The sequence below is a fragment of the Mirounga angustirostris genome, unplaced genomic scaffold, assembly GCF_029215605.1.
Source record: "Mirounga angustirostris isolate CCGP_5_RB_7025 unplaced genomic scaffold, mMirAng1.0.hap1 SCAF_3, whole genome shotgun sequence".
NCBI classification, from domain to species: Eukaryota; Metazoa; Chordata; class Mammalia; order Carnivora; family Phocidae; genus Mirounga; species Mirounga angustirostris.
Window position 1 is genome coordinate 59,762,587 of NW_026991711.1, and position 24,146 is coordinate 59,786,732.

At 38.4% G+C, this 24,146-nt stretch overlaps 1 long non-coding RNA gene and 1 pseudogene across 1 annotated transcript in view; both read left to right on the forward strand.

Moving 5' to 3' along the window:
• Positions 1–11,148, forward strand: part of LOC135363749 (uncharacterized) — a 287,379-nt gene extending 276,231 nt beyond the window's left edge. Inside the window, exon 4 of the long non-coding RNA XR_010409805.1 lies at positions 10,136–11,148. This is a non-coding gene — a long non-coding RNA (uncharacterized LOC135363749). The remainder of the gene's footprint in view (positions 1–10,135) is intronic.
• Positions 1,868–1,951, forward strand: LOC129045669 (U4 spliceosomal RNA; annotated as a pseudogene).
• Positions 11,149–24,146: the final 12,998 nt, after the last annotated feature.

The window sequence follows — 24,146 nt, forward strand, 5'->3', positions numbered from 1 at the left end:
TTCCACCACAACAGAAACACTTATAGTGTCCTCATTACTTCCCTTCAACACTTAACACACTTACTCTCGCTCATTTTCTCAAGTTGCTCTTTACACTTTCTTTTCTCTTTCTCATATGGGAGCATCCATCTTGATTTATGGTCAAAAAATACATACATCTCTGTAGAGTAAGTAGAACAGGCATTATTATCCCAATTTATAGTTGAGCAAGTGGAGGAAGAGTTTAAAATACTTTTTCCAAGGGCACAGGACTGGGTTTAGAGCCATATTTCCAGCTCAGAGTTCTCTCTATTGAAAGGTTACTCGTCTGGGCCTTTAACCTAGGACATGTAACATAATAAATGTGCTACTTAAAAGAAGACACATCCTCCAGTCCACTTCCTAGATCAAGCACCTACAATATGTCCCCATTGCCTAATTAAAATAGTCCAACTATAGCTATGTTGGAAGAATAGGGACCTGGAAGAATTTGGAAAAAAAAATTATTTGTATTGCAAAAAAAGTTATTTTCTAAAGAATTACTTTACATCTTCAACTCCCTGTTGGGTCTATGTGATTATTTCACAGTTCACTAATTATAAAAATGTACTTAGAGATGACTCAAAAAAAGTAATGAGACCAATTGAACGCTCTTCTCTCATTTCTGAAGAAAATGTATGGAGTGTAAAACAGCTTCTTAATAAACTAAAACTCTGATTCTCAAACACTTAAGACCGCAAGGAAGTCTTGCAGTTTTGCAGCCTGGGAAAGAGAGGGACCCAGCAGCCCACTTGGACTCCTGCTGTGCTCTTTCTGGATTTCCCTTGCTACCTGCATGCAACCTTCCTACATGCACTGGTCTGGCCTACAGGTGTGATGGGGCACTGGGTCATGCTGTGTCTAAATCCATGCCTTACCACTGAAGCTGCCAACAGCTGCTTGCTAGGAAAAGTCAAAAAGTGGCTTTGAGTTAGAGCTCTTTTGCTCTTTGTGGGATCCCGGGGCAAGAACCTCTTAGTTAAACAAGTATAAAGTGAGCAGCCACCCCTTGCCCTAAGGAAAAAGTAATCAAACCTTTTCTATCCCCTTAGTCCGTCATTAGTAATGCACAGCTCTGGGAAGGAGTGGAGCAGTTTGCAGAAAGAGTTCTGAAGTCTTGGGAGGGAAAAGATTCTAGAACCCAAGCCCTCCTCTAAGACTGAAGTTTGCGAAACCTCTCTGGACAGAGCAGAGTTGCCACATCAGAGATCTTTGTACGTTCAGGAGAGAAAGAGAGTCTTGTGGGTTGAGAATAAACTCCCCACTAACAGGAATGTAGAGGTGGGCATTGCATTTAGGGATGCTATGGGGGTGGGGAGCATTGTTTCTACCCCAAACTATAAAATTATATATCACAGTTAATATGACTAGAAGCAATTTCATTGGCTCCCTTTAGTACAATAAGCTGTGAGCCTCCCAGGATTTAATTGGTTGCTAAGGAAAAAACCAATGGGAAAATAGGCACAGATATAAGATAGGGTCCAATTTCTCAGAAATATCTTCTGATCTGATCAGACCAGCTATTCCCAGGGTTTAAGGCCTCATCATCTTTTTGAAGTCACATTGCCTTGAAACACCTGTATCCTAACCCAAATTGCTGATTTTGCAGCACCTTACCTGTGATTCCACTTCCTACTTCTTGGCATGTCTGTGGGTAGAGAGCGTCAGGTTGATACTGACTATTCAGGAGTTATCTCAGAAACATCTGGAAGTTTCTAAAATCAGGGCAAAGAAATTCTAGTTCCCTTATGTCCTCTCCCTAGAGCTGTCCTTCTGAGTTTAGTTTTTACCCAAAAGACTCTTCTCCAGGTGTCATTTCATTCAGAACCTTCACCATAGAATGGGCTAGTAGTTTGCGCAGTGGCCGTACCGTAGCCAATGAGGTTTATCTGAGGTGCAATTATTGCTACTTGAAAAATAATACAGTACAATCATCATAATGTTCATGCAGTAAGACTTTCAGCCCAACAGAAACTAGAAGCTTGCCCTGAAAAGCTCTTTAGAATCTAGCAGTTTCAATCTATTCACTTTACAAAGAAACATTATAGAGATAGAGAGATGAGAGAAAACGAGGTGAAGAATCCATACTCTTTTATACCATTAGAACAAGGCATTTGAGAAAACATCGGGAAATGAACAGAAAATTATAGATCCTCTGCTTTCTAGAAAGAAAACTATGAATCATACTATATCTCTAGCTCCTTTCCCATGTTAGAAACTTAAAAAAAAAAACTGTGTTATGAATAAATGGCAAACTTTAAATAAATCACCTAAATAGATACCTAATTGTGGAGATAAGCAGAATGGGCAGGTAAATGGACCTGGCCTGTGAGCTCTCTCTGCATTGCCTAGCAACAAGGTAGTGGAGATGGAGATTTCCACCTCTTCCAGGTCCTAAATTCCCTTAAGACCAGGGACATCTCTTGTCCCAGAGGGAAAGGTTATTTCCTAACTCAGCTTCCCACAAGTTTAGTACTCCCAAGGCCTCCAGGTTCTAGGCCTCTGGCATTTCCTAATAATCCCCTAAACAGCTAGAGCTTAAGCTTGGACAAGTTGGTAGCTGAGCCCAAAATATTTATTGCCCCAAAGCAGGACTGCTTTCTCACTGAGGGTCCTCATCCAGAAAGAGACTTCACTCCCGTAGAAATGAAGAACAACAGGAAGTGGGATATCCCCTTGGACCACTATCCCTACTGAGTGTCTATCTCTGCTCTGGCCAAAGCATGCCTCTCTGAGGATGCCAAGACTAGAGAGTACACAACACCTGCAGAGTTATCTTTGAGTTTCATCCCGCTCACAGCTGGTCACCCAACCCCAATTCACAATACCAGAGACAATATAGAATCATAGTCATTTTCAGAACTGGAAGTTATTCCCATTTTACAAATGTGAGAACTGAAGTCCAAATAAATGAATGTCTGGTCATAAGTCACATGGTAGGTAATGACAGGGTTCAAAGTACTGCTCTGGCCTCCTGGGGGCAGAGCCCCTGCCTTGTCAAATTGGTTATATAGTCACTTAGGTTGAGGAAGGATGATTGAGGCATATTTTGGGGTCCATGGGGTGGAAGGACCTTGACATAAGCTTTGAACTATAGTACCCTCCCATGAATCTTGGAAAGTCCAATGTCCTCCCAGGATTTCTGCAAATTCCTTATGGGCTTATATTCTCAGAAGAATCTTTGGCACCCATTTCTGCTAATTAGTTGAATTTAGAGAACTCAGACTTCAAATTTCCAGTGGTATCATAAGTTTGATTTGCTTGAACCAGGATTCAAATAAGGTCTACGTATTGTGATTTGTGGATATATTTCTTAAGTCTTTTTTAACATATAAATTCTACTTCCATCTCTTGTTATGTATCCCTTTCAGTTTATCTATCAAATAAAACAGGTTGTTGGTCTTGTAAAGTTTTCTATGGTTTAGATTTTGCTGCTTGTGACCTTGTAGCATCAATAACATGTTTCTCTACTAACTCACTAGTATTTTTATTATTTATTTATTTATTTATTTTTAAAGATTTTATTTATTTATTTGACAGAGAAAGACACAGCGAGAGAGGGAACACAAACGGGGAGTGGGAGAGGGAGAAGCAGACTCCCTGCCGAGCAGGGAGCCCGATACGGGACTCGATCCAGGGACTCCAGGATCATGACCTGAGCCGAAGGCCGTCGCTTAACCAACTGAGCCACCCAGGCGCACCTCACTAGTATTTTTAAAATGCTGATGGTCTATGTCATACTTTTTATTTTACTAGCCAGAATACTTTATGAAGAGAAATTTCCCCTTACTATTTCATTAGCGGGAGCTATATTTCTTATAGAAAAAACAGAATAGGTGCTAGGTTCTCTTCCTTAATTTGTCAGTTTTCAGAAATGAGAAATCTCCAAAGATAACTACTGAATTAAAAAAAAAAAAAAAAAACCAGTATGGGGCACCTGGGTGGCTCAGTTGGTTAAGCAGCTGACTCTTGATTTTGGCTTAGGTCATGATCTCTGGGTCATGGGATCGAGCCCTGTGTCGGGCTCTGCACTTAGCAGAGTCTGCTTGAGGATTCTCTCTCCCTCTCCCTCTGCTCCTCCCCACCCTTCTCTCAAATAAATAAATCTTTAAAAAAAAAGAAAAAACTGTACGATATTATATATTTAAATATATTTGGTATCTTTTAACTAATTGCATTCTTTATTATTTTGGATGTATACTTTTTCACTTCTTTTGAATGTAGGAGTCTATTTGAGTCAGCTTTTGAGTTGTTTGGTTCATCTTGTATATTTTGGACCTAGAATCATTATTTCTGTAGAGAATTTTGGTTTCTTTTACTGAAAAGTAGCATTTGGAGACCACAATCTTGTAACTAGGGGGGCTCATTGTTACTAAGTTGTTCATTGTTTCTTTGACTTTTTTTTAAAAAAACATAAAATATATCAAGGGTTCATACTGATATTTCCAAATCAAATTTAGCTCTGCAGAGTCTTAATCTTTTTGATCTTACATCTGGGTCTCCTTCCTCCATGCTAAGAATCCAGGTTCTGCATGACAGTGGGATTTATAAAATTAAAATATCACATACTTACCCATTTGCTCTATCCTACCATATACCCACAACAGCTTTAGGACAACAATATGAAAACTACTGCTAACACCATAATGTAACTGAAAACAATTTAAGAATTTTTCTTGCAGTTCTTTTTGGTTGTAGGGTATATCCCAAATACTGATTTTTGAGTTACTTGGAATAGTTCTTTTCTTTGTGGTCTAGCCACCAACTGGATACACATTTAGATTTAGGCTCACTGGCTTCATTTTCTAGTTTTAGGGATTACTTAATTTTTAAAAAATTTTCCTTAGGGTAAAATATTTACCTCTAGAAACACTAAGTTACTTCTTGGTAATCCAAAGTTTGAGTACACCTGAAAGGAGGATTGCCTGCTAGTATATTCGTTCCATTCTGAGAACACATGTAAAACATAGATGGGTACAAAAATCCAGTTGATTATTTCTCTTTGTGGACACAGTTGCTGTGATTGGTCCCAATTATTTTACACAAGAGAGGTTTGTTTTCTATCATGAGACATGCCAGATTCCTTGAAGGATGAAGGAGCAGGGGTCAAAAGACAGATCACTAATGGGGACAAGTGTGAATGAATGTACACAGTGATTAGAGCCTATTATATGTATTAGATATCATTAAAGCCTGATGCTTAAAACAAAAAATATAGTATTCTGCTCCATAATAATATCTATGTTGCATAAAATTATTTTTAAAATAATTTACCATCATAAAAGTTGGCTCTTCGGGAAGCTGCATCATGTTTTTATGTGTGCTTTTCAATCCTAGAGGACACAATGCTTGAGATCCTTTTATTAGGAGACAGCTGCAGTGGGCTATCAGGACTGTTTCATCACACTGTTGTCTAAAATATTTTTGGAACAAATTGAAAATAGAGTGCCAGTTAGCTTGAGTTTGCACACATTATTCTTGCTTTAAAAAGCGTTCTAATTAATTATATTTTTGTAAAAACAAAAGGGCTTCTGTAATAGAAATAAATAAAGCTAACCCTTACAGAGTGCATACCATGTTCCAGGCATTGTTCTAAATGTTTTATATATATTAACTTATTTAAGTTCCACAACAAACCTATGAGCTAGTTACTATTGTCTTCCTGATTTTGATGATGAAGAAATTGAAATACAAAGAGAATTGATAGACAACTTTCCTGGCTGAGTGTATCAACCAGGATAGGGTAGGTAGTGCTCTGGTAACCAATAAGCCCCATGTCTTGGTGACTCAACACAATGAAGTTTCTTTCTTGCTCACACTACATGTTCTCCAGGAGTCATTGGGGCAGCTCTACTTATTGTAGGGACAGTCATGGTATGGACTCATTGCAGCTACTCAGCAATCCAGGCTGCTGGAAGCCCCATCTCACCCTGTGCTTCTACAATTGGTAAAGTGGGAAAAAATGAAACAACATGGAAAACTGCATATATTTCTTAAAGCGCCTACTCAGAAGTGATGCACATCACTTCTGCCTGCTCATATTACATTGGCCAAAGCAGGTCATATGGTCTAACTACAGAGAAAAGCAAGAAGTGCAGTTCGACCATGTCTCAGAGAGCCAGAAGCACTGAGTAGCACTAATGATCTCTACAGCCAATAAATGGAGGATTGAGGAAATGAGTCCAGGTAGAGAGTCTTACACCCTGTGATTTTAACCTTGCTCATATATTTTTTTTTAGATTTATTTATTTGAGAGAGAGAGAGAGAGAGAGAGAGAGCACGAGCAGGGGGAGGGGCAGAGGAAGAGGGAGAGAGAGAGAATCTCAAGTAGACTTCCTGCTGAGTGCAGAGCCAGTCACAGGGCTCCATCTCACGACTCTGAGATCATGACCTGAGACAAAATCAAGAGTTGGACACTTAACCGACTGAGCCACCCAGGCGCCCCCAACTTTGTTCATATTTTTAACATAGTGCTTCTTTTTCCTCATGTCATTGTTTAAAATTCAAAATTGTGTCCATATTTCATAATGCACATAATACATGATTATTAATGTAACTTATTAATAAATAAATTAATATGTATGTAACTTATTAATAAATAAATACACATATACTGGGGAATGCAGGTCCATCAGAAATACTTTTGAAAGGGATGTATTAGTACTGAAATTTGGGAAATTGCTGCTTTAGGCAATGGAAAATCATCAAGGTTTTAAGTGGGAGAAAGTTATTATCAAATTTATGTTCTTAAAAAGATAATTCTGCAGGGGCGCCTGGGTAGCTCAGCTGGTTAAGCATCTGCCTTCAGCTCAGGTCAATATCCCAGGGTCCTGGGATTAAGTCCCGCATCGGGCTCCCTGCTCAGCGGGAAGCTACTTCTCCCTCTCCCACTCCCCCTGCTTGTGTTCCCTTCTCGCTGTGTCTCTCTCTGTCAAATAAATAAATAAAATCTTAAAAAAAAAAGGTAATTCTGCAAAGGTGGATTACCCAAACCATAAACTTACATTGCAGAACCCTGTTGATGCAGTTGTGCGATATTTGGGGATTCTTTCCTCTAAATACTTAATATTTTCATTTTAAAAATATAGTTTCAGTATAAAAAACAGTTTGAGGATTATTGATTTTAGACCAATTACTTTCAGACAAGAGATATGAAGCTCAAAGTAGTTTAATAAATTGTCCAAGGTCACATAGTTTGTCAATTCCAGAACCCACACTTAACCAAGATCTCTTGATTTCCCCACTCACTACACTTTCTATCACCTCCTGTTTCTGCAAGATAACAGAAACTAAAATCAAAACCAAGAAGTTGTTTTTGAATGATTATTAGTAATCCTTTGTCAGAAAATCTGGAAAGATATTTTAAAAGGTCCAAAGGTCCAGAGTATGAGAGAGAGAGAGAACCCCTGGGCTGGGTATGGTTGATATGCATGTTTGGAGGGGGATCTGTGGGGTGGATGAGAATGGTAGCGTCATTTTGTGTTCTATAAAACAATCACCTGGGATCCAAGACTCCCCTTTCTCTAAGGAGTTCAACTTACTTTGTAAGTTGAGCTTTCTCAGGTAGGAAAGGAAAGGTTCTGAGTTGGTGAATTGCAGATGAAGCTTTCCACATCCTTGAATTCTACTCTGAAAAGTAGTGTTGAGACAATGTTCCATGAAAGGACAGCATTGGTGGGGAGACAGCCCCACAGGTTGGGCTGCCACAATTACAGAAATATGAATCCCAGGAAAAGTGGTTCTGGGTAGCTGATTGCACCCTGGAAACTGAGACAAAGTGAGGGGAAGCAGAGATTAGAATTGGCTGGCAGTGGGTAGTTTGGGCCTCCATGCAGATCCCAAAGAAAGGTGTCAGAGATGTCATTAGAGGTGAGTTTCAACTCAACTTTGTTATGGGTTGAAGTGTGTCCGCTAAGAAATATATTGGACCTTATTTAGTAATGGGGTTGTTGCAGGTGTAAATAGTTAAGATAAAATCATACTGGAGTAGTATGGGTCTTTAATCTGGTATGAGTGGTGTCCTTATAAGAAGAAGAGAGAGAGACAGATGAGGGGAGAACACCAGGTGACAACAGAGGCAGAGATTAGAGTGGTAAGTCGACAAGCCAAGGGACACCAAGGATGGACAGTCACCACCAGAGTCTAGGAAAAAACAGGAAGAGATTCTTCCTTAGATCCTTCAGAGAGAACATGGCCCTGCTGGCACCCTGATTTTGGACTTGTGGTCTCTAGCACTGTAAGAGAACGAATTTTTGTTGTTTAAGTCATCTTAATTTGTGGCACTTTGTTGTGGCAGTCCCAGGAAATCAATGTACTGTATAGATCAAGGTTACCAAATCAAGTGATCCCTTCTAATTCCTATCTTACTGGACCTCTTAGCATCCTTAAAATATGGCACACTCCCTCCCTGACACCTTCCCTATCTCCTGGAACTCGATGTCATCCTGGTTTCTCTGCTATCTCACTGTCTCCTCTATCTCAGTTTGCATTGCTTAGTTCCCTCTCCCTTCCTTAGTCTCTAAAAGTTTGGGTGCCCCGGGGGGCCTGGGTTGTGTAGTCTGTTAAGTGTCTGACTCTTGGTCTCAGCTCAGATTGTGATTTCAGGGTGCTGGGATCAAGCCCCAAGTCGGGCTCTGTGGTCAGCACAGAGTATGCTTGAGATTCTCTCTCCCTCTCCTCCCACCCCTCCTGCTCGTGCTGTCATTCTCTCTTTCAAAAAAATAAATAAATCTAAAAAAAAAAAAGTTTGAGTGCCCCAAGACTCAGCCCTCAGAGTTCTCGTCCCTGCTCTTACTCTGTCTTGCAGTTCTGTGGCTTTATGTGTTACCTAATACCCATGACCCCACAGTTTACATCTCTAGTTCAGGCCTCTCCACCAAGCTCCAGGCTTGAGTATGTCTGCCTGCTCACTTTTTCCTGTGCAAACTTAGCCTGTCCAAACCCAAACTCCTGATACTTGGCCCCCAAAACCTGCTCTCCCTTAATCAGTAAATTGCACCCAATTGCGCAGGCCCAAAACCTACAATTCATCCTTGTTCCTCTTTTTTTCACATCCCAATCCAATCCACCAGCATGTTTTGTCTTTACCAACTTTCAAAAATTTATTCTGTGAGTCAAAATGGTGATCTACAGTTTGACAACTACTTTCTTCAGAAATATCTATTGAAACTTACTATGTGCCAGATATTGTTCTGGGCACTAGAGTAAATAGCAATGAATAAAATGCTAAGGAGCCCTTCCTTATGGAACATACATTCTAGTGGAGAGCATCAGATAATAAGCCAAATAAATAAGTAAATATGTGTCAGAAAGTGGTGATGTAGAGAGAAAAAATAAATCAAGAGAAACGGAAGAAAATGATTGGAGAGAGGAGACAAAGAAGAAAATATTCACCCTGAATCTGAATTTCTCACCACCTTCATTATCACAGTTGAATCTAAGCCACCATGGACTAAAGAGAAAGCCTTCTCACCAGTCTGCCAGCTTCAATTTTTATTCCTCTACAATTTGTCCTTCACACTATAACCAGAGAAATCTTTTAAAAATGTAAATCATATCAAGTTCCTATTTTGTCAAATCCCTTTGGTAGATAGCCTCCTACCACATTCAGAATGAAGTCTAAATTCCTTCCAGTGGTCTACAGACCCATCACCATCTGCAACTCTGCACCTTGTTCAGTCTACTTTAGCCACACCAGCCTTCTTGCTATTCCTCATATACCAATCTGGTCCTGTCTAGGCCTTTGTGCTTGCTGTTCCCTCTGTCTTCAACACTGTTCCTCAAATCTTCACATGACTCATTTTCTCATTTGATTCATGCCTCTTCTCTAAATAAGCTCTTCAGAAGATCCTTCCTGCCTACTTTATTTGAAGTAAAACCCATCCACCTCTATTCCTTTAGCCTTACTTTGTGGCCCCATATTAGGGTATTCCTACCCGTCATTATATTATTTGTTTGTTTAATGAGCACACCTTGAAGACATAAATTTTGTCTTGTTCACTACTGTATCTTTGCAAATGAAAGCTGCTTGACCAATTGTCAGCATTTAATAATATTTGTGAAAAAATGAATGAATCTTGACCTCAGTATTATAAATTTTATACATTTTCTTTTTCAGAAAACCTGAAGGTTAGCTTTGACACACTTAAGAAGACAAGATGGTGTTTCCCCTCAGTTATTTGTCATAATTATTGGACCTGATTCTCTGAGGTTTTTCCAAGTCACCATTGTCTGGAGAGAATTGTGAGTAACCTAGAACAAAAGTTTCCACAAGATCATCTGGTCTAGTCCTTGACTTAAGAGAGATGCACTGTTGAGTTGACCTCTTTAACCTACAGTTGGAGTTATCTGATTTTATCTGTATTACTTTTCTTTCTGATGGAAACTTGCTAACTCCCCATTGTCTCCTTCCCCCCTCACCATGATTTCTCTCAACAGGAGTTGACCCCATTAGCAGGTGTGGATTTAAGTTATTTGCCCATGACAATTAATACCTTCTTGAATTTTCATATGTGTCTGGGTCCACCTGCTTAAAGTACTGTTCTTCTTCTAAAAAGACAATTAAAATGCTTTGATTTTTCACCAAAAGATGATTTTCACCCAACTTTTTGGAACTCAAAATAGAATAACTTCCTTAAGGAGAAAGTGGTCTATTCCTTGCCTTAAGAGAAGGTAAATAACCTCCCTTAGGCTTCCCTCTATTTCCATACCGCTATGAAAACCAATGTTAACAGTTGGTGTGTATCCCCTTAATGACTTTTTCCATGTTTATACAAGAGTACAGAAACAGAGAGCTGTCATTTGATTAATTTGATAAAAGTTGATATCATCCTATACACGACTCCAACGTGCTTTTCTCACTTAACATGATCTTATGACCTTATAAGCTCTCTAGTGACAAGAGCTCCTTCACTGCCTTTAAAAGTAGCAAAAGATTCTGTAGTTCAAATATTGCCACAATTTATTCACTCATCTTCCCACTGAAGGTCAGAATTTTGCCTTCTATGTGATCACTGTTGGTTGACAAGCACCATTCCATGACTATTGTCCTACCAAGCATTTTGGGTAACTTGATTTCCTGCTATTTCGGCAGAAACTTCAACTCTTTATCAGAGAATGGAGATTTGCTTGAAAAGCTTTAATGTGATTTTCCTAATACCACCCCTCTTCCTTTGCCGTTGATCTCATGAAATAAAGTGCTTAGAAAATGGGAGGTGGTGTGGTGTGTTTGATGAGATAAAAGACTTTGCATGTGTTTGTGAGCAGAAAATAGGCACACTGGAAAAGCCGTGTTCTCAGTGACTGGGGGCTGAATTCCAGTTTCCTATCTAATTAACTGTGTGATCTTGGTTGTCACTTGCCCTTTAATGAGCCTTAAGTTCATTCACACTTAATTAGGAAGTTGGGTAAGATAAAGATTCTCAATCCAGTGAATCCTTGTCCTTGGAGTCGGAAGCAGCTGAGGGTTTTCCAGGCTGTGTGAAATAGGGAGCATGTTTCTACAATATATGATTTAAAACTTTTCTCTATTTAAACATTTAGGGACATTTTACGGATTAAATGAAGAATCTATATGAATAAGATCAAGACATGGGACCTCAAAAAAATCACTAGCTGTATGGGCTGTTGTGGAGCTTGTACTTTCCTCTCATCATTGTTTACAAATCAAAGCCTAGGGCAGGAACATCCTATCAGGTCCCCTCCAGCTCTAAAAATGGTAAGGACAGGACAGTATTCATTCCAAGTGCACTTGACTTGGAATTTAGGCAGTGGCTAAGTTTCTGAAAAGTAGTGAGAAATTTAAAATGCCCAAGTAAATGAGTATATTTTAGTGGGTTAGACCTCCAAAATCAATCATACCTCTTTTTTTCCCATATTGTATTAATTAGAATAGTTCATTTATTTAACAGATATTTATTGAGTGTCAGTTTAAGGAGGAGAGGAGGCAAGGTGCGCGAGAGTCAAGAGTGAGCACCTGAGGCCTGAGGAAGAAGTGTGCTTGGAGGCCAGAGCACCTGCGGTGGGGGAGGGAGAGTAGTAGGAAATGTTGGCTAGGAACCAGGTTCTGCCTGGGCCACGCCCCAGACCAATTCAAACCTAACTGGTTGGGGTAGCACAAGCATATGTATTATTTAAATTTCCCTAGATGATTTGGATGCCCAGTGGGAGCTGAGAATCACTGATGTGGGGCCTTGTTGGCTTTTACTCTGAGTGAGGTGGAAAGCCATCAGTGAGGTTTTAAAAATTTTTTTATTGTGGTAAAATATAATATAAAATTTACCATGTTAACCATTTTTAAGTATACAGTTCAGTGGTATTAAATATATTCACAGTATTATGAAGCCATCACCACCATCCAACTCTATAACTCTTTTCATTATTGAAAAACTGAAATTCTGTATCCATTAAAAAATAACCCCTCATTCTTTTCCCCCTCTCAAGCCCCTGGCAACTATCATTGTCCTTTCTGTTTCTATGAGTCTGACTACGTATTTCATATAAGTGGAATCATATAGTATTTGTCTTTTTGTGACTGGCTTATTTCACTTAGCATAATGTCCTCAAAGTTCAGTCATGTAGCACATGTCAGAATTTCGTTCCTTTGTAAGGGCAAATAATATTCCACTGTATGTGTAGACCTCAATTTACTTATCCATTCATCTGTCCATGGATACTTGGGTTGCCTCCATGTTTTAGTGATTGTGAATAATGCTGCTGTGAATATGGGTACATGTGGGTCTACAGACTCTGCTTTCAATGATTTGGGGCATATAATTAGAAGTAGAATTACTGGATCATATGGTGATTCTATTTCTAATTTTTGAGGAATTGCCATATTGTTTTCCATAGCGACCCGAACCATTTTAGCTTCCACCAATGGCACATAGTTCTCCACATTTTCACCAACATTTGTTATTTTCTGGGGTTTTTTTATAGTTACAATTCTAATGAGTATTCTAATGAGTCATTATGGTTTTGATTTGCATTTCCTTAATGACTAGTGATGCTGAGCATCTTTTCAAATGCTTATTGGTCATTTGCATATCTTCTTTGGAAAAATATCTATTCAAGTACTTTGCCCACTTTTTAATAGGGTTGTTTGCTTTTTGTTGTTGAGTTTTAGGGTTCTCTATATATTCTGGTTGTCAATCCCTTATTACATATATAACTTGCAAATATTTTCTCCCATTCTGTGGGTTGTCTTTCTACTCTGATGATAGTGTCTTTTGATGTACTACATTTTTAAGTTTTCATGAAGTCTAATTTGTCTAGGTTTTTCTTTCATTGCCTGTGCCTTTGGTGTCATATCTAAGAAATCATAACCAAATTCAATGTCATGAAGTTTTGATGTATTTTTTTCTTCTAAGAATTTTATAGTTTTAGGGCTTCCATTTAAGTCTTTGGTCAATTTTGGGTTACTTTTAGTATATGGTGTTAGATAAAGGTCTAATTTCATTTTTTTTTTTTTTGTATGCAGTTTTCCCAGCATCATTTATTGAAAAGCTTGTCTTTTCTTCATTAAATGATCTTTGCACTCTTTTTTTTTTTTAAGATTTAATTTATTTCTTTGACAGAGAGAGACAGTGAGAGAGGGAACACAAGCAGGAGGGAGCTGGAGAGAAAAAAGAAGACTTCTTGCTGAGCAGGGAGCCTGACACCAGGCTCGATCCCAGGACACTGAGATCATGACCTGAGCCAAAGGCAGATGCTCAATGACTGAGCCACCCAGGTGCCCCTGGTCTTCGCAGTCTTATCAGGAATCATTTGGCCATACACATGAGGGTTTCTTTATGGGCTCTCTATTCTATTCCATTGGTCCATATATCTGTCTTTATGCAAATACTACATTGTTTTGATTACTGTAGCTTTGTAGTAAGTTTTGAAAACAGTTAAGCATGAGTCCTTCAGCTTTTTTCTTCTTTTTCAAAATTGTTTTGGCTATTCAGGGTCTCTTGAGATTCCATATGAATTTCAGGATGAGTTTTTCTATTTCTGCAAAAAAAGTCACTGGGATTTTGATAGAGATTCTTTTGAATCTATAGATTATTTTGGGTAGTATTGACACCTTAATAATATTAAGTCTTCCAATCCATGAACATGGGATCAGTTTCCATTTATTTATCTTCTGTAATTCCTTTTAGCAATGCATTGTAGTGCCCTTATACAAGTCTTTCATCTCCTTAGTTAACTCCTAATTATTTTATTCTTTTTAATGCTATTGTAAATGGAATTATTTTGGTAATTTTCTTTCCAGATTGTTCATTGTTAGTGTATAGAAATGCAACTAATTTTTGTATGTTGACATATCCTGCTACTTTGCTGAATTTATTAGTTCTATCAGTTTATGTGTTGTGGTGTGTGTGTGTGTGTGTGTGTGTGTGTGTAATCTTTAGGCTTTTTTCCATATAAGATTATATCATCTGTGGACAGAGATAATTTTACTTCTTCCTTTATGATTTGGATGCCTTTTCTTTTTCTTTTTTGCCTTTCTCTGGCTAGAACTTCTAGTACTATGTTGAACAGAATGGCAAAAGCAAACAGTCTTGTTTTGTTCCTTATCTTAGAGAAAAAACTGTCCTTCACCATTGAGTATGATGTTTTCTGTAATTTTTTTTATATAGAGCTTTATTATGTTGAGGTAGTTCTCTTCTGTTCCTAGTTTGTTGAGTATTTTTTATTATTTTGTGAAATGTTTTTCTGCATCAATCGAGATTATCGTCTTTCTTCCTCCCTCCCCCACTCCCTCTCTTCCTTCCTTCCTTTCTTTCTGTTAATGTTATGTATTACATTGATTGATTTTTGTATGTTGAACCATCCTTGCATTCCAGGAATAAGTCCCACTTGGTCATGGTGTATAATCCTTTTAATTTGCTGCTGAATCCAATTTGCTAGTATTTTTTTGAAGATTTTTCTGTCAATGTACATTGGGATATTAGTCTGTAGTTTTTTCTTGTGGTATCTTTGTCTGGCTTTGGAATCAGAATAATGGTGGCCTCATAGAATAAATTTGGAAGTGCACCCTCCTCTTCAATTATTTTTGGTAAAGTTTGACAGGAATTGGTATAGTTCTTCCTTTAATGTTCAGTAGGATTCACCAGTGAAGCTATCAGGTCTGGGGCTTTTATTTGTAGGGAGATTTTTGATGACTGATTCAATCCCCTTACTAATTATAGGTTTATTCTTTTTCTATTTCTTTGTGATTTGGTTTTGTTAGATTTCGTGTTTCTAGGAATTTGTCCATTTCATCTATGTCATCCAATTTTTTGGTATACAATTATTTGTAGTTCTCTTTTTATCCCACTGTGCCTAAACTATTTTTGTTTTATATATTTTTTAAATTCAATTTCGTTAACATGTACTGTATTATTAGTTTCAGGGATGGAATAGAATTTAGTGATTCTCCTTTTTATTTTTGTAGCATTGGTAATGATGTCCTATTTTCATTTCTGATTGTAGTAATTTGAATTTTTTCTCTTGTTTTCTTAGTCCATCTATCCATCTAACTAAAGGTTTGTCAATTTTATTGATATTTTCCAAGAACCAACTTTTGGTTACAATGATATTCCCTATTGTTTCTCTTTTCTCTATTTCTTATATCTCTGCACTAGTCTTTTTTTTTTTTTTTAAAGATTTTATTTATTTATATGACAGAGAGAGACAGCGAGAACAGGAACACAAGCAGGGGGAGTGGGAGAGGGAGAAGCAGGCTTCCCGCTGAGCAGGGAGCCCGATGTGGGACTCGATCCCAGGACCCTGGGATCATGACCTGAGCTGAAGGCAGACGCTTAATGACTGAGCCACCCAGGCACCCTGCACTAGTCTTTATTATTGTCTTCCTTGTGCTAGCTTTGGGTTTTGTTTGTTCTTCTTTTTCTGGTTCCTTATGCTATAAAGTTAGATTATTGATTGAGATCTTTCTGTTTTTTTACTGTAAGATTTTAAAATAAAGCTATAAATTTCCCCTTTAACACTGCTTTTGCTGTGCCCCATACATTTTGGTATGTTGTGTTTGCATTTTCTTTGTAATTTCCTCTTTGATGCATTGGTTTTTAAGAATGTTTTTAATTTCCACAAATTTGTGAATCTTCCAGTTTACTTCTGTTCCACTTCAAACTTCATCTCAATGTGGTTAGAGAAGATATGTTGTATAATATCTTTTTAAAGCTATTGAGACTTAATGTGTGGCTTAATATATGGCCTATCCTGGAAAATGTTCCATGTGATGTTGAGAAGCATGTTTATAGCATTCTATATATGCCTGATAGATCTACTTGGTTCATTGTGTTAAGTCCTCTATTTCCTTATTTATCTTCTATCTGATTGTTCTGTTCATTATTGTGAATAGGATATTTAAGTCTCCAAGTATTATTATGTTATTTCTCCCTTCAGTTCTTTCAGGTTTTACTTCATGTATTTTGCTAATCTTTTATTAGGTGCATAAATGTTTATAATTATTATATCTTGCTATATTGAACCTTTTATTAATATATAATGTCATTCTTTCCCTCTTGAAATCTTTTTTGATTTAAAGACTATTTTGTGTGACATTAATATAATCACCCCTACTGTCTTTTGTTTACTATTTGCGTGGAATATCTTTTTCCATCCCCTCACTTTCAATCCAGTTGTGGCTTTGGATCCAAAGTGAGCTCCTTGTAGACAACATGTAGTTGGATCATATATTTTTATTCATTATGCCAATCTCTTTTCTGATTGGAGAGTTTAATCTGTTTACATTTAAAGTAATTACTGATAAAGAGGGCCCTACTTCTGTCATTTTGTTCTTTGGTTTCTATATGCATTATAGCTTTTTTGTTCCTCATTTCCTGCATTATTGTCTTCTTTGGCATTTAGTTGATTGTTTTTTTATTGTGAAACATTTAAATTCTCTTCTCATTTCTTCTTGTGCATATTCATAGCTATTTTCTTTTTGGCTATCATAGGGATTACATTTAATATCCTAAAGTTATTACATTCCAATTTGAATTTATACCAGCTTAATTTCAAGAATAGTTTTTAAGTAATAGTATAATATTTTTTAACATATAAAACCTGCTTCTTTACAGCTCTGTTCCCACCCCTTTCAGTTGTTAATGTCACAAAATTACATCTTTATACATTGTGTGCTCAAAAACATAATTTAATAATTCTTTTATATTCATTAGTCTTTGAAATTATGTAGGGAGCAACAAACCAAAGCTACAATACTTGCTTTTAGACTAATAATTTTTAAAACATATTTTAGTCTCTTAAATCCTGAAAACAAAAACAATGGAGTTATAAACCATTGCTACAATAATACTAGTTTTTATAACTGCCCATGTATTTGACATTATTGAGATCTTTATTTCTTCATATTTCTTCTAGTTACTTGTAGTGTCTTTTCATCATCATGCAGGATTCCCTTGAGCATTTCTTGCAGGGCAGGTCTAGTGGTCATGACTCCCTCAGCTTTTATTTATCTGGGATTATCTTAATTTCTGCCTCACTCCTGAAGGACAATTTTGCTAGATAAAGGATTTTTGGTTATAGCTTTTTATTTTGAGCACCTCAAATATATCAGCCCATTGCTTTCTGGCCTCCAAAATTTCTGGTGAGAAATTTGGTAATTATTTTATTCCTTCATGAGGAATTGTCACTTGTATGTGACAAATTGTTTCTCTCTTGCTGCTTTTAAGATTCTTTTTTTGTCTTTGTCTATTGAAAGTTTGATTATAATATGTCTCAGTGTGGATTTCTTTGAGTTCATTTTACTTGGAATTCATTAAGCTTTTTGATTGTTTATATTCATGTCTTGTGTCAAATTTGGAAAGTGTTCAGCCTTTGTATATTCAAATACTTTTTCTGCCTCTATCTTCTCCTTCTGGGACTCCCACAATGCATATATATTGGTCCACGTGATGGTGTCCCACAGGCCTCTAGGCTCTGTTCACTTTTCTTCAATCTGTTTTCTTTCTGTTCCTCAGACTCAACAATTTCCATTGTCCTATCTTATGCCCATAATTTCTTCTTCCTACTTAAATCTGCCTTTGAATCCCTTTTCGTATCCTTTAGTGTACTGTTGAGCTCCAGAATTTCTTTTTGGATTTTCTTTTCTTTTGGTTTTCTGTCTCTTTATTGATATTTCCATTTTGTTCACACATCATTTTCTTGACTTTCTCCATATCTTCCAGAGTTCCAAAATAGTTACTTCAGGCAGGTTTCTGCTAGTGAAATTGTTGTCTAGATGAGGAGACAGATTCCTGGTGCTTCCTACTGCACCATTTCCCCCAAATCCTTTCCCATTGGTGAGCTTCTCAACAGAGCTCCTCTATGTCTGTGGATCACTCTGGATGCTGCACTGAGAACTAGCCCCAGGGAGGCTGGATAGGTTCAGGGAAAACTGATGGGAGGGTAGTCCAATAATCCAGGTGAGATATAATCATGCTTGATCACCATAGTGTTGTAATGGTGATAAATATTGGAATCTGAATACATTTTGAAGGCAGAGCTGCCAAGATTTACTGCTGAATGGGAGATGAAAGTTTATGGGAAAAGAAGTGAATATAGAAAATGTCTATTATTGAGATGAATAAAATAGTCACTGAATTGTCCCAAGAAGCCACAAAGAACATTAGCTTTTGACCATTAGCTGTGACACTCCCTGTCTTCTTTGTTTTTGTTGTTGTTTTTGTTTTTAACATGCCCAGTGTGGAGCCCAACGTGGGGCCTGGACTCACGACCCTGAGATCAAGACCTGAGTTGAGATCAAGTGTTGGACGCCCAACTTACTGAGCCACCCAGGCACTCCCCCCTGCCATTTTCTTTATAATGATAATTCTTACCACCATTTTTGGCCATGGCCACTGGCATCGCACATTCAGCCCTTTCTCTCCACTGAGCTGCACGTCATGACTTGGTATTACCATGGATGAAGCCTATGACTTCCCTTTTCAGTGGGCCTGAAAACTTCTATTTTGGCTTCAAAGATGAAAGTCATTTGCTGCTTTTCAACTGAGGGCATCCCAGAGATGATAGCTGATGTTTTTGCCGTAATAGCTTTATCTGGATACACACAAAACCACCAGGAAGAATAAGTATAGCCTATTGGTAGCTCTCCTGAACTACTCTGCTGCTAGCATCAGCCCCTCAAAGATTTTAGCAAGTGTTTTTAACTGTATTACTCTGAAATTAGCATGTCTTTCCAAAAAGGATTTGGCCTTTTTTTAAAATTTAAATTCAGTTGATTAACATATCATGTATTATTTGTTTCAGGGGTATAGGTCTGGGATTCATCAGTCTTATATAATACCCAGTGCTCATTACAATACATACTCTTAAAGGCTATAATATGTGACAGTGAACACATCACTCATCTGCTTTTCCAATCTCTGGTACTCCCTACTGGGGCTGGTGAGGAGGGGGACATTCATCCTTGAGAAGCAGAAAATACCTTTGAGATCCTTCAGATCAATGCAAATCATTAGGATGTTGGAGGAGGTGGGGGCGTTAAAATCCCCTTCTATGCAGCAGATATTTTAGGGGATGTAGTTATAATTAATCTTGTCTTCAGACTCCTAAAAGTGAAGCTTAGTCAATAGTATGAATCATGGAACCCTCTCATTGGTAAGCCCCTTTTCAAGGGTGTTAAATGTCTCACTTGGCACTCTGTTTTATTTAGCTAACTTTGCAGCCTATTTTAACACGTGGAACCTCCTGAAACATGAGCCAGAGAGCCTACGAATCTAGCTCTCTTTCGTTCTGGTCTGTCACTTTGGTGTTAGCATTTTCCTCACTCTTGTTTCCAGTTTGAGTTATTAAACCATTTCAGTTCAGTTTTAATAACCTCCCTGGCATGGCAAGCTCTACAAGAGCTGCCAAATTTAATACATTGACGCCCTGTGAAGAGGGCAGCAGATTTGGCCGTGGGGGACGGGAGGTGGATTTTCTAGAAACGCATCCGTTTTCCATTACAGCCCTTTCTGATTTGGGAGCAGACTGCCAGGTGCAGCTGGTTTCCTCTTCTATACACAATCACTTTTGACTTTGGTTTCTGAATTTCCTTGTCTCCTGACTCACCCGTGATCCTCTGACTAAATAAACTACCTCGTGATCGATCTTCCTGCCTGAGGAATAGGTCCCAGGGCTCAGCAGCTATGAGAGGGCTAGCTTTGCCCTGCAGGACAAAAGTCTGGCCACTGACCTCCATGTGTGTTTGTGGAGGCATTCATGACCACCACAGGGAAACAGCTGCTCTGGTGCAGAGAGGGCTATCTTTCTGGAATGAAAGCAAGATTCTATTCTACAGATGGATTTGCACATGAGCTTCAAGCAAAAGTCTCTAAAGTGGCAAAACTCTCTAAAGTGGCAAAACTCTCTGAAGGTGGCAAAACTCTCTAAACTTGCCCTGTTGAGAACTCCCCCCTCCCCCACACAAGCCACTCCTGTGCCACAAAACAAAGGAGTCCAGGTCTCCACTGTTCAGTCTCATGCTTTCCTTAGAATCTGTGTTTATTTATTTAAGGCACAGACACTTTCATCTCACTGAACAAAGGGCATGAAAATTTTCATTTTTAATCAAGTGTTCAATAAACCATAGATTTCATGGGCTTGTTTACAATATAGAGATGCTTTTATTTAAGCCAACAAAATGCATGAAATTCCGCATTTATAAACAAATAGAAAAGTTAAGGCAGTATACAATTACTTGCTTTACAAGAAGAGTGGTCATAATAAATTTTAAATAGCTATCCTCTCTTAGGGCGATAATACACTATCAGTTTTTATTCAAATAAGGTAAGCTATTCTTATAACAAGAAGAGTTAGTAGAAAAATAGATTAGGGACAGAGTCAAAAGGCTGCCCGAAACAGGTGTATAAATTCCCATTTGAGAATGTGGCCCCCTGTAATTCCCTTGGGAACCTCAGCTTAATTTTATTCAGGTTCCACTAGAATTCTCTAGGGGAATTAAATGGTGGGGATTAGCAGGTAAAATTTCCTCAGGTTTTAGCTATTTCTTATGACTCATGTGTTTGTGGCCTCTGGAAGTAGAGTCCTCAGAGCAAAATTCTCAGAGATTGCAAACTCACGGTGTGGAGAGAAGGCAGACATCTAGGCGTCTCATCACTTGGCAGTTCTAAATCTTTATTTCTGTGGTCGTATGTGATGGACAATATCCACTGAATGACTTAGTCCCATGGGCATAGACTGCAGGCTGCTGCATCCATAAAACAGACCGTGAGTGAGGTGCAGTTCTGCAGGTGCTGGCTGAAACCCCACCACCTTATCCCCTCCTCGGGAAAGTGCCCTAGGACATATATGAACAAAAGAGGTATTATTATAGGGATAACTTGGAATGGACTCTTCCTGTTTTTAAGTTTATTATCTAAAAATTTTAGTATCCTCTCACTCCTTTTATTAACAGTTTGCTTGTTACAACCACCCCCTGCCCCCCCGAGATCTGCTGTTGCAACTTCACTGCAAGCCTAAGGAGCATGCAGCGTTCAAGTAGACAGGGGCAGCCTTCCTTCTGGACATTCCAGTCCTGACAAACTTCCTAAGGGCTGGAGCTATACAAGGAAGCGTGAGGGGAAGGCTCAAGCAGGATCTGAAAACACCCCTCTCATGCCTTTGAGCCAGATCCTTTGCTTTAGGCTCCCTCACGCAGGCAGATGTCCATCACTCTGACCCTGCCAATTGTTTTTGTTTTGTTTTTTTAACTTTTTTTTTTGCCAATAGTTTCCGAAGCACAGGGCTTTTCATACTTTTGAAACATCACAGAACCTTCTAATTAGCAATCCCTGGCCATGAGGAGTTGCAGCTTGTTGTGTGTATCCCAAAATAAATAGGCTTTTTCAAGTTTTTTAAAACCCAAAGTTTGGTTCAGAGACACAGCCTTAATTTATTTGTACCAAGTTAAATGAGCACAAATTCTTTTGTAATATTGAAAATTATTTTTAAATTTACTAAAAATATGCACCAAACTATTCTGTTTTTCCTTATGGGAAAAAGAAAATATTATAGCAACAAAAAGGGGCCTTAAAAATGAAAAAAAATTGCTGTTATTCCAACTCTCTTCTGTGTATTAGACATTGTTCCAAGCAAAATCTATATTTCTTCCCTCCCATCCCCCTTTCCCCTGAGGCCACCTTCAGAATGCCAGTTTTTTGAAGGGAAACTATTCTGGAACTTGGGTAGGGCGTTAGATTGGGTGCTTTGGTTCTGCAAGGCTATGTGTCTGCTAAAACAAAGGAAAGGGAGAACACTTTGTTATCCAGGGAATGTTCTTCTGAAAGAAGAGTCAATGGGGAGAATAGGGGTTTCCCAATCTGGCTCTGTAGAGTCCCTTGGCAGGGCAGTGAAAAGTAGGGAACAGGAGGGGAGGTACTATGGACTGAATGTTTATTTCCCCCCTCCCCCTCCCAATTCATAAGTTGAAGCACTAACCGCCAATGTGATGGTATTTGGAGGTGGAGCCTTTGGGAGTTAATTAGGATTTGATTCAGTCATGAGGCTGGAGCCCACCCCCATGATGGGATTAGTGTCCTTGAAAGAAGAAGAGACCAGAGCCCTTTCTTTCTCTCCACCAGATACAGCAGGAAGGCAGATGTGTTAAAACCAGGAAGGTGGGTTCTCACTAGGCAATGAATCTGCTTGCACCCTGATCTTGGGCTTCCTTGCCTCCAGAACAGTGAGGAATGAGTGTTTGTTGTTTAAACCACCTATGGTAGTTTGTGGTAGTAGCCTGAGCTAAGACAGGAGAGAAGGCTGAGTGGGGCAAATTCAGGTTCCTTCCTCCAACTAGACAATCTCCACTTTTGGGAAACAAGAAGTTACGTCCTTTTATTCAAACTATGCGTGTGTCTGTATAGATATTCCCCAAGCTTATTATTTGATATCAGTGTTCTGCTGTTGTTTTAATGCCAAGTACAATTTAATATTTTGGGGAAAAAGGATTATATTCTAAGAAATTGCCAAAATGTCCTGTCTCCTAATATTACTGTTATCACAGAGGAAAGAACAGAAAAAAAACTGGATTAAAAAAAAAGATTACACATAATGAAAAACAATAATTCTATCTTCTCCTTCTTTTTCTTTGTCTTCCTCTTCCTCTTCTTTTTTTGGTATGCGCAAGTGCACTTGCTATTGTGAAATCAAATGATATATACCTCCAGGAACTCTTCCAGAAAGAGCTACTCAGAAAGAGGAAATTCATCATGAGTGCATTCAGAAATTACAGCTCTGGTATGTTTTTTTGGATGACCTGATACAAAGGATCATCCATAGCCATGAAATCTCAAGAACAGAGAATTCAATGAATGTATTTAGAAACGTGTCATCCTCTCCTGCCAAAGAATCTCCCTGTCCATGAATGGCATCTGTGTCCTTGATTTGAGTAATTGCTTCTCCTAATCAAACAAAACTCAAGCTAACAGATCTGTGTGTCTTATCAGTACAGACCATCCTGTAATAGATGGAGAGGTATTTTTGTTAGTGATACCCATCAGTGTCTTTCGAGTAGATAAATAGGATAGCATGTAATCATAAATGCAGATTATAATGGCATGCAGTATTACCATTGTGAAAAGAGGGAATTAAACTAGGGAACTCTCTTCTGTGTATTAGACATTGTTCCAAGCAAAATCTATCATGGTCTGAATGCCTCAAAGTGCATATAGTCTACTAACTGAGGAGACCTGGCTTTTATAATAAAAAGGTACCTTATAATAGAAAACTATGCCCAATACTCTGTTGTTTCTGGTGATTATGAGAGACACCGGCATGGAGAGGCTAAGGGATGGGATGGTGGAAGGAACATGGGCTTAGTAATTTTGATGTGCCCAGATTGAAGTCCCGACTCTTAACAGAGTCACCTGGGCAATCTTTGAAGCCTCTTTGAGTCCTGTTTTCCCCCTTCGTAAAATGGGAACAAAACTACCCAGTTCACAAGGCCAAATGTGATATGGAAATCATCTTGCATACTCATGCCTGGCCCACAGCAGACACTCATATATATTGGGTTTTTTCTTGCCTTCTTTTCTCTGTTCAAGACTGTTCAAGAAAGGATGTATTAACTAAACTGGTGGTTAAGGGAAGGGATTCAGTTAGGTATCCTTTTGGACGTTTTTCTGCATGGTCCAAAATGCAAG